This window comes from Microtus ochrogaster, chromosome 24 (genome assembly GCF_000317375.1).
Source record: "Microtus ochrogaster isolate Prairie Vole_2 chromosome 24, MicOch1.0, whole genome shotgun sequence".
Classification (NCBI taxonomy): domain Eukaryota; kingdom Metazoa; phylum Chordata; class Mammalia; order Rodentia; family Cricetidae; genus Microtus; species Microtus ochrogaster.
Genome location: NC_022024.1, coordinates 34,284,614 through 34,297,145, shown reverse-complemented (window position 1 = coordinate 34,297,145; position 12,532 = coordinate 34,284,614). Strand labels below are relative to the sequence as shown.

The window sequence follows — 12,532 nt, the reverse complement described above, 5'->3', positions numbered from 1 at the left end:
ACACACACACACACACACACACACACACACACACACACACAAGTGCACACCGGTTCCTAAGGCTGAACCTACAAAGACGGCTAGGCACAAGAAACCACCACCTTGCAGAGGCGCAATAGCACACATCTGTAATTCTGGCACTTGAGAAAGCCAGAGGCAGCGGTTATCTGTGAGTTCGAGGCCAGCTGGTCTACAGAGAGTTTCCGGACTGCCAGAGCCACATAGAGAGACCCTGTCTCAAAACAAAACAGAACAGAAACCATTGGCTTGGAAGGTAGAGGCCAGGGGATCAGGGATTCATCTTCTTGGCTATATAAAGTTCAAGGCTTCTCTCAAAATGACAATGACTGAAACAATTCCTCACAGGACACCGACCTGTGAGAGAGAAAACTCTGCTGCCAACACGGCTGCCAGTTTGTCTGGGACGCCTCATCTTCATCTAGATTTCTGTAGCTAAGCCCAGTCGGATTAAACGAGCCAGCTAAGGATGTGATCACTGCCCCTTTCTCACTGATAAAAATCTAAAAGTATGAACCAAATAAAGACACGATTTTTTTAAAATAAAGACACTGTCACTACAGTAAGCTAGCTAGAAAAAGCTGTAAACTCCGCCAAAACCTTAGGAAATCTTCCCTAGGGCCAAGCTCAGAGGATGCGCAGAGCAACCCCACTACGCCTCCCTGGCCTCTGCGACTGCACTTTGAAAAAGGCTCAGAAACAAACACTCAAGCGAAACTTTATTCTCAAATCCACACAATTCCTCTGAGGAGTCAGACACCTGCACGCTCTTTCTAAGGTGCAGCCCAGTCAAATTCCCCAGCTGAACCACTCTCACCCCCTGGGTGACAGCCTTACCTTACAGTCCAGCGGTTCTGGTGGCCACAGCACTACTGTTCCCGGAGGCCAGCTGCCGGGCTCTGGGGTCTGCAGTACGGGTAGAGCCGAGTCCTGACAGGGTGGTGACCCTTAGCTACAAGCAATGTGAGCAAAGGTGGCAATTATCAGAGAGGGAAGCAGGAAGGCACTGGTTAATATCAGGGTCACTCTGAGGAAGGACGCCATTGTGTAAGGCCCATGGGGCTCTTCGTCCCTGGGGACCTCTAGTAGCTTAACTATTCCTGGAACAGCATCCCACACTCTGGGTCTGTTCTCAGGAGAGCCCGAAAGGCAGAACTGTGAATCTTCCCTGGGAGCGCAAAGCAAGGTCTGAACATCGGGCCTGCACGGTGCCCATCTGGTCTATAGGCTGAGTGCCGAGAGGGAAAAAGGTACCCAACCCATCCTCACAAAAATGCAGAAACAAACAACCGAGTTCCTAGTTCCCAGCTAACTTCTGGATAAACTGACGGGATCTTCAAGCCCCAGAGGGCTAGACTGAAAAGCAAGACAAAAATAAACAACAAAATGTCTTCCAATTTTCCATTTCTTCTCCCGGATTCTGATCAGGCCCCGTCGGGCATCAAAGTGAGCAAGAGGGGCTGGGGAGCCAGCCTAAGTTGGTGAAGTACCTACTACCCAAGCTCCAGGCTGAGTTCAGACCCCTAGGGCCCACATAAAAGGTGGCACCCCTGCACATGTCAGAAACAGGAGGACCCCTGAAGCTCGCTGGTCAGCCAGCCGAGGCAAAGTGGTGAGCTCCAGGTTCAGGAAGAGACTGTCTCAAACAGTAAGGTGGAAACCAACGAGGGAGACAACTCTGGCTTCTACACACGTGTACTAGTACATTCACATGCACACATGGACATGATACACACCCTCTCACGCACAGACATGAAAGGTGAGCGTGGAACTAAAATACTCAGCATGGAAAAGCACTTGCCTGACAACCCAAGTTGCGTGCCTGGAATCTGCAGGGCAGGAGGAGAGAACTTGATCCTACATGTTGTCCTCTGACCTCCATATGCACAGTGTAACACATGCGTGCCCACACATACACAACACATAAACAAATGCTCTGGCCGGGCGGTGGTGGCGCACGCCTTTAATCCCAGCACTTGGAAAGCAGAGGTAGGTGGATCTCTGCCAGTTCGAGGCCAGCCTGGTCTATAGAACTAGTTCCAGGACAGCTAGGGCTACACAGAGAAACCTCATCTCAAAAAACCAAAATAAATAAATACACACATACACACATACATACTCTTTTTTTATAGTGAGCACAAATCCTGCTTGGTGCCATGCTCTGCTACACAACACTGTGATCCAGCATCACCACCAAGGGACAGCCTCTTCCGGCTTGTAAACCCTCTCTTCTCCAGAGCCTGTCTTGCCTTTGGTCCTTGTCTGTGGTGACTTTAGTTACTTAAATCTGGAGCACACTCCTCTTCCTCCTCTTTTTGGTTATTTGAGAAAGGGTTTCTCTGTGTAGCCCTGGCCCTTCCTGGAACTTGTTCAGTAGACCAGGCTGGCCTGAACTCAGAGATCCGCCTGCCTCTGCCTCCTGAGTGTTGGGATTAAAGGCGTGCATCACCACCGCCTGGCTTCCAGCATTCTTTAGTCTCCTTAATATTTTCATAGCTGGTACTTGCATTTGCTCAGAACGACAGTGGTCACACACGTTAGTGCTTCGCTCATTTCCAAGGCCCAGCAGTATTTCCTTGGGTGGACACAGCCCATTCTACCAGGTTACGCCTCAGCTAGTTAGTGGACAACTAGGCTGTCGCTCTTGGGCTATTATGAGTGATCATGTACATGAACTTGTCTGAACACTGTTTTAAATTCTTTTGTGAAAATACATACAAGTGGAATTTCTGGGTCACATGGTAACTATGATAAACTTCTCGAAGAGCTGCCAGAAGGCTTCTCAAAGCAACTATACTTCCATAAGCGAGTGAACAATTTACCCACGTTATTTATCATATCTGTCCTACCAGTTCAAAGGATGGCCTTGAGCTCCTACCCTCCAGCCTTCTCCTAGGTGCTAGGATTGCAGACCTAAGCCACTGCACCCGGCTCCCCAGCTTCGCAGCACGATCCTCAGTAGCTAATAATCTGGACAACTCTTTGTGCTTTTCATATCTGTCTTATTCTTTCGAATAAGAATAATATCTTTTATTATTCTTGAGGCACTGAACTTCTTCATGTAGTCTGGGTACAGCTCTTCATCAGAGATAATTTACAAGGGTTTCTCACAGTCTGTAGGTCTTTTCATTGTATGAGATGATGTGCTTGTAAGTTTTTATAAACTTTGATAAATTTATAAAACTTGATAAAATCAAATTCATCTACTTCCTTCTCATTTCTCTTGTTCTTTCTGTGTTACGTCTAAAGATGACAGGACACCAGACACAAAGGTCACATTTCCAAGGTAATAGGAATCTCTACTGCATTCTTCTATGAATTTTACAGATTTATCTTTTATATTTAGATTAGGTCCCATTTGGGTTAGTTGTTTGGTTGTTTGTTTTGAGACAGGTTTTCTCTGTGCAACAGCCCTGACTGTTGTGGAACTCACTCTGTACACCAGGCTGGCCTCAAACTCACAGAGACCCTGCCCCCGCCTCCTGAGCACTGGGTTAAAGGCGTGCCCACCACCGCCTGGCTTCGGCTAGGTATTTTTACCTAGTGTGAAGAAGGGAATCTAGCTTTATTTTATTTATTTATTTATTTATTTATTTATTTATTTATTTATTTATTTTGGTTTTTCGAGACAGGGTTTCTCTGTTTTGGAGCCTGTCCTGGAACTAGCTCTTGTAGACCAGGCTGGTCTCGTCTAGCTTTATTCTTTAGTGTGTGGATTACCAGTGACTTCTGTATCCTTTGTTGAAAACAGTACCCTATTGGTACATTTACCATCCTTGGTTAAAACCAACTGATCGTAAATGAAGTGCCTATATTATTAATCAGTATGCACACTATGGCTTCACTTAGGCTAAATTTAAACAAAATCAGGTTAATTTTCCCCAAACAGGAAGCCAGACTTCCACCTTTCATTATACACTCTTTATAATGTTAGCCCATGAATATGTATTGTTTTATAAAAGCAATTTTAAAGCTAATTAATTAAAGATAATCTTGATTATATAATGTCAAGACAGGATTAGTCAGTCAGTTTTTACATTAAATATTAAACATATTAAAATACAGAAATGGTGACAGGGAGAGAGCTGAGGGGGAGAACACTTGCCCAGCATGCACGTGAGTCAGTTCAGTTCCTGCTGAAAGGAGAGCATGGATGCGTGGGTGGGAGGATGTATGGACAGACAGACAGACAGAAATGCAAAGTGATGTAGAAATTCCCTTGACATTCAGATACTGATGTTGTGTTTTAAACACTTATGGGGAAAATATCATAGTTTGAAATACTAACAGCCAAAGGGAAGGTGTTAAGTGACAGGTCTCTTTGAGGTGAACAAGACCCCCTCATTGTTGGGATCCATGCAGGTATAAACCCCCAGTGGGCCCTGTCCCTCCCGCCATACAAGGACACAGCAAGACTGCATCATCTATGAACCAGGAAGTGGAGACTCCACAATGTGGGGAACAAATGTCACAGTTTGTTGTAACACCCGATTTGGTGTTACACCCTCGGTACAGTACCAAACGCGAGTCGGGCAAGGGCCTGGAGGTTGAAAAGAAGACACAGAGAGACCAGGGTCCTTCGAAAGGAGAATGCAGTTTATTCAGCCTTGGGGAAGCCCTTATCTACCTACCGCAGCACAAGGACCCCCACCCAGGCAGGTGGGGAAATTACCATATCTCAAATAGAATGAATGCCCTGCAGCTAATCACCAGGCGGGGCAGGAGGAATATAGGAACTTAACCAGGTGGGGCAAGGGGAAAACAGGAACCAACAGAATGCTAGTCACCTGACTAGAAACTGAATGCGTTCCAGGAATAAGGGTTAAATGTTTAGTCATGCTGACCAGAAATTGTCCTCGAGAAGCACTCCAGGAATAAGGGAGGCCAGGGCCCTACTGTTTGTAAACTGCCTGTACTTGACAGTAATTTGCAGTAGACTAGATTTGAAAAGATACAATAAGGAGTAGATTCTCAGAGAAAAAGCAAAATCTGTACCATTTAATTACAGGATCCCAAAGATCAGTAGGGTTTGTATTTGCTGCAGAACACATGGGACCAGACTCCAGTCTGTCTTCCGTAGCTGATGCAGAGGCAGGCCTTCGGACACTCTGTCAGCACAGCAAAGCTCCCTGGGTCCCGTCCCCGACCACTGAACCCAACTGCAGGGCCCGGAGCTCAGGCACATGTACACTGGCATATATATGTGTATTTATGGACTTATACACTGTCATCTTAAAGTTCACTCAAGTTCTGATTTGTGCTCTTAATCAACAACCAAAGCACCTTAACACATGACTGACTGTTGCACCAAGGAGACTTCAGGCATTTTTAATTGATCTCTGGTGGCGTTTTTTTCTTTCTCTTTTCTACTTTTATTATTCTAAAGGCAACACAGAAGTCCGGATTCCTAGTGGGAACAGCTACGGGAAGACCGTGCCATGGCATCCCAGGAGAGACTTTGGGAGTCAGTAGGTCAGCCACCAACTGATGCGGAATCTCGGGTCAAAGCAGGTCATTAACTGGTATCCGAACTTGCTGTCACTCAAGCTCCTAATTCCACTGTGCCTGACTGACTCCTCCACCTGATGACTGACTCCAGAAGGTGATAAATCCCCACATAGCATCCATGCCAAGGGCACCACCCAACTAACTATTAAGCTCAGGTACTTGCCAACAGTCAGAACCCAGCACAAAGGGACATCACGAGGCCTTCTATGACTAAGAAAAGCTGCAGTCTTGCCAAGGACTGTCTACCAAAACAGACAATGGAGATACATATTTATTCGTTTATCATCGCTCTATAAATCACGAATTATTCAACTAATTAAAATCATTGGAATTTTCCCTTAAAATCGGCCTATAAAACTAATTTTTGAGTTTGTCATTTGCCTTTCTTTTTTCTTTCTAGATTTTTCTTCATCAATCATTGAAATTTTTCTGTTTGTTCTTTGACAATTTCACACACTTGTGTGTGTGTGTGTGTGTATAATATATTGATCATTTTCTTCCTTAATTTAAAATAAAATTCAAAGAAGTATTTAAAGAACTATATTAAGTAAATGTTTCAAGAACATCACAGAAACAGATGGTCAGAAAAAGCTGTAATTATGGTTTCTTCTTTTTTTTTTCTTTGTCTAACTTTTCATCCAGGACCAATTTTTAATACTTTACTTATCTTTATCCTATTTTCCACTGATAAACTCTAACCCCAAAGGTAATAATAAAATATGCTCCATACTTTTATTGATGAAAATCAGCACAGAGAGCAGCAGAGATAGACTAGCTCAGAAATGGACAAATAATTTATATAAAAAGCCATTATGAAGAGAAAATGTGCACACGTGCTTGTCTTTCTGGACACAGGGACAGCTGTGCTGCCTCAAGCCCCTCTCCTGCCCAAAGCGGCCCAGCTTCCCAGCTCTCATCACCCCACCCCTCTCCTCCCCTCCCCTCCTCCTGCTCCTCCTTTACTTCATTAGGTCGACAATCTGGCTACATCATCACTTGTCATAGAAATCCAGAAACAACACATGCCTGGCTTAGGAAGAGGGCTAAGAGCAGTCTCTTGAGCCACTGTGGTTTTCAGTGCTGCATACAGTTCAAGATTCAGAAAATGTGCCGGCGGCTTAGCACACTGTAAAACAAGACAGGAGATCCCACAGAACACAGGTGTGTGTTTGTGCGAGACTCTACAAGAACCCGAAACAGAGGACATGAACTAGACCTATGGATTACCAGGGTACCTGGGCTTCTGAATAGAGCTGCCCGCTTCCTTAGACTCAGCAAGCTGAAAAACACCCTCTTCTGTGCACAATTTAAGTATGCAGAGAACTTACATCTTTTGCTGAAAAAGAGAAAGCAAGGCATCTCAACCACAGACCTAGTGAGGGAAGCCAACTCCAGACCACTCCTAGAGAGAGAGGCTTTGTCTTTGTTTTTAAATACATTCCCCACGTCTCCCCTGGCCTGCCCCAATCTGAGGACCCAACCTAGGGCACTGGTGAGGCAAATGCTCTACCACTGATCTAAATGTTCGGTCCCGAGGTTCACATCTTAATGCTGCCTTCCCATACTAAATGAGTGTATAGCCCTCATGGCTGCCACTCACCATGGCTGCCACTCACCATGGCTGCCACTCACCACGGCTGCCACTCGTGAAAGCTTACACAGAGCCAGGCAGTGGATTAGTACCACATGAGTGACACCTGATCCGGCTGGGCACACTCCACACGGGGTGATGTAACTCATCTCTTGAGATACCTGGGTCACCCTTCACCAGCTGTCCTCAGAGCCCCTAGCTTGGCAACACAGGGCATCACAGTCCATAGGTTACCCGACGTCATGGAGGAACCAGAGAGCAGAAAGGTGCCATCAGGGGAACGGTTAGCTTCAGGACAGCCAAGCTCCTGTTGTAAACAATCCCTTAAGTGAGGCTCCAAGGGTGGGACAGAACCTGCCAAAGCATGCACTCTGAACTAAGGAGAACCTGAGTGTGCCAGCATAGCTGAGCTCCCAAGGGTGAAGGGGGCTGACACAGGAGAGCTCTCTAAAGTAGGAAGGGTCTCCACTGAACTCGCCATCTTCTTCAAGAGGCTCCTACTACATAATCCTGCAAAATACAATAACCTGGCTACAAACTGCAACCTGCAGTGCTTAGTTAGATCATGGATAAAAATATCAGGGGGCAGGAGGACATCTGCGTAAATTTTAATATGGTTATATTACATGATGTGATTAACGCAACATTAAATTCTTTGCCTAGAACTGACTGCGGAGAGCACACTGTTCTTGGGAGAGCTGCAAGGATACTTAGGGGAGAAAGCTCTGATGTCTGAAATGTACCTCGAAGGGCTCAGGAAGAATTGTGTGTGTGTGTGTGTACATGTGTGTGATGTGTGTAGTGTGTGTGATGTGTATGTATGTGTGATGTCTGTGTGTTGTGTGATGTGTACTGACGGAACAGACCACTAGAACCGCTGTCTGGGGCAGCAGATGTCAAAGCTGCCCTCTCAGGCTCAGGATGGCACAGTCCTATTCACACTTGGCAGGAGATCCTTCACTCCATCACCTCCAGTCAGAGCCCTCCACCCTGCTCAAGACTGGAAACACCTGAAGTTGAAGGCCTGTGGGCGTCACTGCCGCTGAGGACTCGGGAGGACTGACTGGACTCCTCTGATCGCACACCACGTTTAGGTCCCGCAGAGCAGAACGACTACCCTGATGTTAGCTGCCTTTCCGCTGTTGGGCCTTAGCCATGGGGAAGAGCAAAGGATCCGGTGCCATTTAGTACTGCCAACTTGACAACCAGGAGGCAGGCCTCCGAGCACCTCAGTGAGGGCTGTGTGGATCAGGGTTAGCCTGAGTAGTCTGATGGATTATCTAACTGATGTGGGTGGGGCCATTACATAAACTGGGAATCACAGAGAGGCAAGCCGAGCACCAGCAACCATGTGCTGTGTGTTCTCTGCTGCCTGGCTACAGATGCACGGACTTCCCTACCACAACAGACAGCACACTGGAACCGCAAGCTGGAAGAACATTTCTCCCCTAAGATGTTTTTTTCTTTTTAAATCACAGCAAAGGGAAAAGAAACCAAGATGGTGCTGAGGACAAAGATGACCGGCCAAAATTCTATTTCTCTAGGATTGAAAAAATAAGAAACAGCACAGGGTCACACACCTTCAATCCCCGCACTGGGAGGCAGACTCAGGTGGATCTCTGTGAGTTCCAGAATAGCCTGATCTATGGAGAGAGTTCTAGGTCAACCAGGGTTACACAGCAAAGCCTTGACTCTAATAGCTTTAAAAACTCTTCTGTTGGATTTACGATGAATGCTGGTTCACTTTTCTTCCAAAGTTCCAAAACCCAATTAGAACAATGCAGTCCTCTGGTCTAGACCCCTCAGAGAAAACGTCTTTCACGACTGAGATTTCCAACACGATCATTCAGGAAGAGCATCTTCAGTGCCCCTCCCTTCCGGACCCTCACCCATCTCCAAAGCACAGGGCATTGGGAGCGGCACGGAAGGACCACGTGGTCTGTTCTGTGATCACAGACACCACCAACAAAACAAAACCCAGCAGACATCACTCGATCTCATGACTAAGAGTTTTCAGGGGACGAGGTCAAGGCTTGTTTGTGCCTTTCAAAGAGAGCTGCGGATTTCAGAGAGGGGAGGGGGAGGAAGCCCAGCGAGCACCGAGGCAAGGCTGCCCTGTGTTGGAGCTTGAGTAGTGGCTGCTGCGAGTTGGTAAGGTTTTGACAGTGCTCTGCCCTGCTCTCACGGCTTTCTGGCTGTAGGTTTGACTCTGTTGCCCACAGTGAAGAGCACACAGACAGCAAGAAATCAGAAGAAGTGAAGAATTTCTGGAGTCCCATTACCCCTAAACAAAAGTTATCCAGTCAAGAGCAAACCATTTCACCCACAGATCACTGTTCTCAGGGGACTTTGTTTAATAAGGTGATAACTAACAATGGACAGCGTCTTATTAATAATACAGGACACACTGCGTTAGTCCCCTGCAGGCGGATGAGGCCCCATTACCCGAGAAGTTACCTCATGAAACAGCCAAGAGTGGAGAAGCTTTCATGGATAAGCATGACCCAGTGTACAAAGGGAAGACATGGATAATTATATGTACATTTTAAAGTCTGCAAGGGGTGAGACACGCTAGAGAAATAAAACAGAAATACATAGGGCAACACAAGGAAAAAGACCTTTAATAGGCACGAGGACGGATTTCTGTCATTGGGAACAATACATACACAATGATCTTTAGTATTATCCGGGATCATCTGTCAAATTGGGAAAATGCCTTGTTCTTAGGTTTCACACTTCTCATCTTTATGAGAACTCCTCAAATAATCACTGGCTGTCAGACAAGTTCCAGAACAAGGACTACAGTGGCCTGGGAGGAGTCTCACGGGGGTTAACTTTAACCCGGGTTGTGCTGGGGGTGTAGGCCTGGCAGGAACTTCCCACTTGCCTCCCTTGACAAGCCTGTCTGACATGATTACAGACCACATCCAGGACTCCATGCTTGCAGGAGATCAAGAGCATATATCCAGAAAGGATGTGTCTCCTCCAAACAGCGGGGTCTTTAAACCATTTATGCTGGTAGGGACAACGGCGGAAGTTCAAGAGCATTGGTCACTGTTGGCAGTTTTTCACATCTCTCTCTTTATCCCTCCCTTCCACACTCCTCCCCTTCCCCCCCCCCCCCCGTGAGTGAGCGGGTACAGGTGGAGGTTGGTTTACTGGACAGTCACGCTAGAGATTAGCCTATTACAGTTAGAGCCTAGCACTGGGAATCTGGAAGCAACATTGAAGGACCACAGAGAAGGAAAAGACCAACTTCCATTTACCTGCCTAATTTTGTGGGGGCAGGGAGACTTGAAATAAGGTCTCTTTATGTAGCCCTGGCTGTCCTGGAACTCACTATGTAGACCAGGCTGACCTCAAACTTACATATATCTGCCTGCCTCTGCCTCCTGAGTGCTGGGATTAAAGGTGTGTGCCACCATGCCTGACTTAGCTGGCTATAAAATTTAATATTGATGTTGCTAAGAAGATAAAATCATTTTTAAGGCAACACTAAAGAATTCTGTAAAAATCAGAAATATAAAATATTTAGATGAAATAAATAATTTAAAATTTTCATAAGTATATCACCTTTTAAAGACAGTAAGAGGCTGGAGGGATGACTCAGCAGTTAAGAGCACTTGTTGCTCTTGCAGAGGACCCAGGTTTGGTTCCTAGCACCCACATGGCAGCTGGCAGCAGTGTGTACCTCCATCTCCAGGGCATCTGGCCCTTCCTCCTGGCACTGCACACACACAGTACACAGAGAAGCAAGCAAGACACTCACACATGTACAACACTAATAAACGCTTTTAAAACGTTACAGAGAGGGTTAGAGAGATGCTCAGCTGTTAAGACGTTTACTGCTCTTCCAGACGACCTAAGTTTGGGTCCCAGCACCCATGTTAGATGGTCAAATAACCCCTTTCTCACCTAAGATGCTTTAAAAAAAAAATATTTATTTATTTAACGTTCACTGGCGTTTTGCCTGTATATACTCTGGATGAGGGTGTCGGATACCCTGAACTGGACTTATAGACAGTTGTGAGTGGGTGCTGGGAATTGAACCTGAGTCTTCTACAGGAGCAGCCAGTGCTCCTAACTACTGAGTCATCTCTCCAGCCCCCTAAGATGCTTTTTGTCCAGATATTTTTACCACAGCAACTGAGAGGAGACTAGAGGAAATAAAGAACTAATTCATAAAGAAGGGACTTAAATTTAAGGAACACTCCCTCCAGAAGACAATCCCAGATACAGAATCTAAATTTATACAAATCACCCACCCAGATCCTTTCGAACACAGCTGACAGCATCCGGCCCTCTGTGTGTTAACTGCTGTAAGACATGTCCTCCCCTGTCATCTTGAGCGACTGAGTTGCCCACATAAAATGGAGTGGGTGGACCGGAACCTTAGCTGTCGCTCAGGCAGGCATTTTGGCAGCCAAGACCAGGACAAACTACGTCTTAAATCATTCACGGGCAATTATCTCGAATATCATGTTATTTATAAAATGCTTGGTATTTTTATTTGGAACTATCATATTAATTATACCTACATTTAAGGGCATGGTGTCTGATTTTCTTTTTGTCAGATCAGAGGCTGAACGGGCTTCATGTGCCCCATTCGCTGTACCTGGACAAGGAGACCACGCCCTGTGAGTGCTCCGGGACTGTCTAAGGCACACAGCTACACAATGCTGTATCAGGACTGAACTCCATTCCAGCAGCCCGAATTTAGAGCCCCCACATATCACACAAGCATTCTGGAAAGGCAGGCTGATATCAGACCCATCTTAAGAGGGATGCTGTTTTCTGTCAGGCTCTTCCCGCTAAGGTTATGTTCCAGGGCTACAGTTGAAGTGGTGGACACAAAGAGAAAGAAAGAATCCTCTCTGCTTCCCAGACGAAGTCCACAGCACTCGGCATTCGTACCTTAAACCAGCAGTTCTCAACCTGTGGGTTGCGACCCCTTTGTGGGTTACGACGTGCCAAATACTGGCTTTGTGACTAGGAACACCAGCTTCCGACAGAGACCTGGTACTGCTATCTCTTAGCTTTGAGCCCTTCTCCTTCCTGGGCCTCATTTTCCTCCTCCGCTGCTGCAGTGATTAAATTAACTGATACACAGGCCAGAGACATGGCTCAGTGTTTCTGAGCACCCTGTGGTTCTTGCAGAGGATGCAGTTTTGATCCCCAGGCCCCACGAGACCGTTCACAACAATCTCCAAGCCCAGTTCCAGAGGCTCCAACGCCATCTTCTCACCTCCACAGACACCAGGCACACTCGTGGTCCACAGACATAAAATGCAGGCAAAACGTTCACATATGAAATTTAAAAATGAGGGGCTAGAGAGATGGCTCAGTGGTTAAGAGCATTGCCTGCTCTTCCAAAGGTCCTGAGTTCAATTCCCAGCAACCACATGGTGGCTCACA

General features: G+C 46.3%; 1 protein-coding gene across 2 annotated transcripts in view; it reads right to left on the bottom strand.

The window, feature by feature from the left end:
• Window positions 1-12,532, bottom strand: part of Txnrd1 (thioredoxin reductase 1) — an 83,636-nt gene that overhangs the window by 63,262 nt on the left and 7,842 nt on the right. The window contains exon 1 of one of the 2 annotated variants that reach the window (XM_026784535.1): window positions 856-970. The exons of the other annotated variant lie outside the window; for it this stretch is intronic. The gene's annotated coding sequence lies outside the window, so the exon portion shown is untranslated. Of the gene's footprint in view, window positions 1-855; window positions 971-12,532 lie in introns of those variants that run through there. 2 annotated transcript variants of the gene reach the window in all.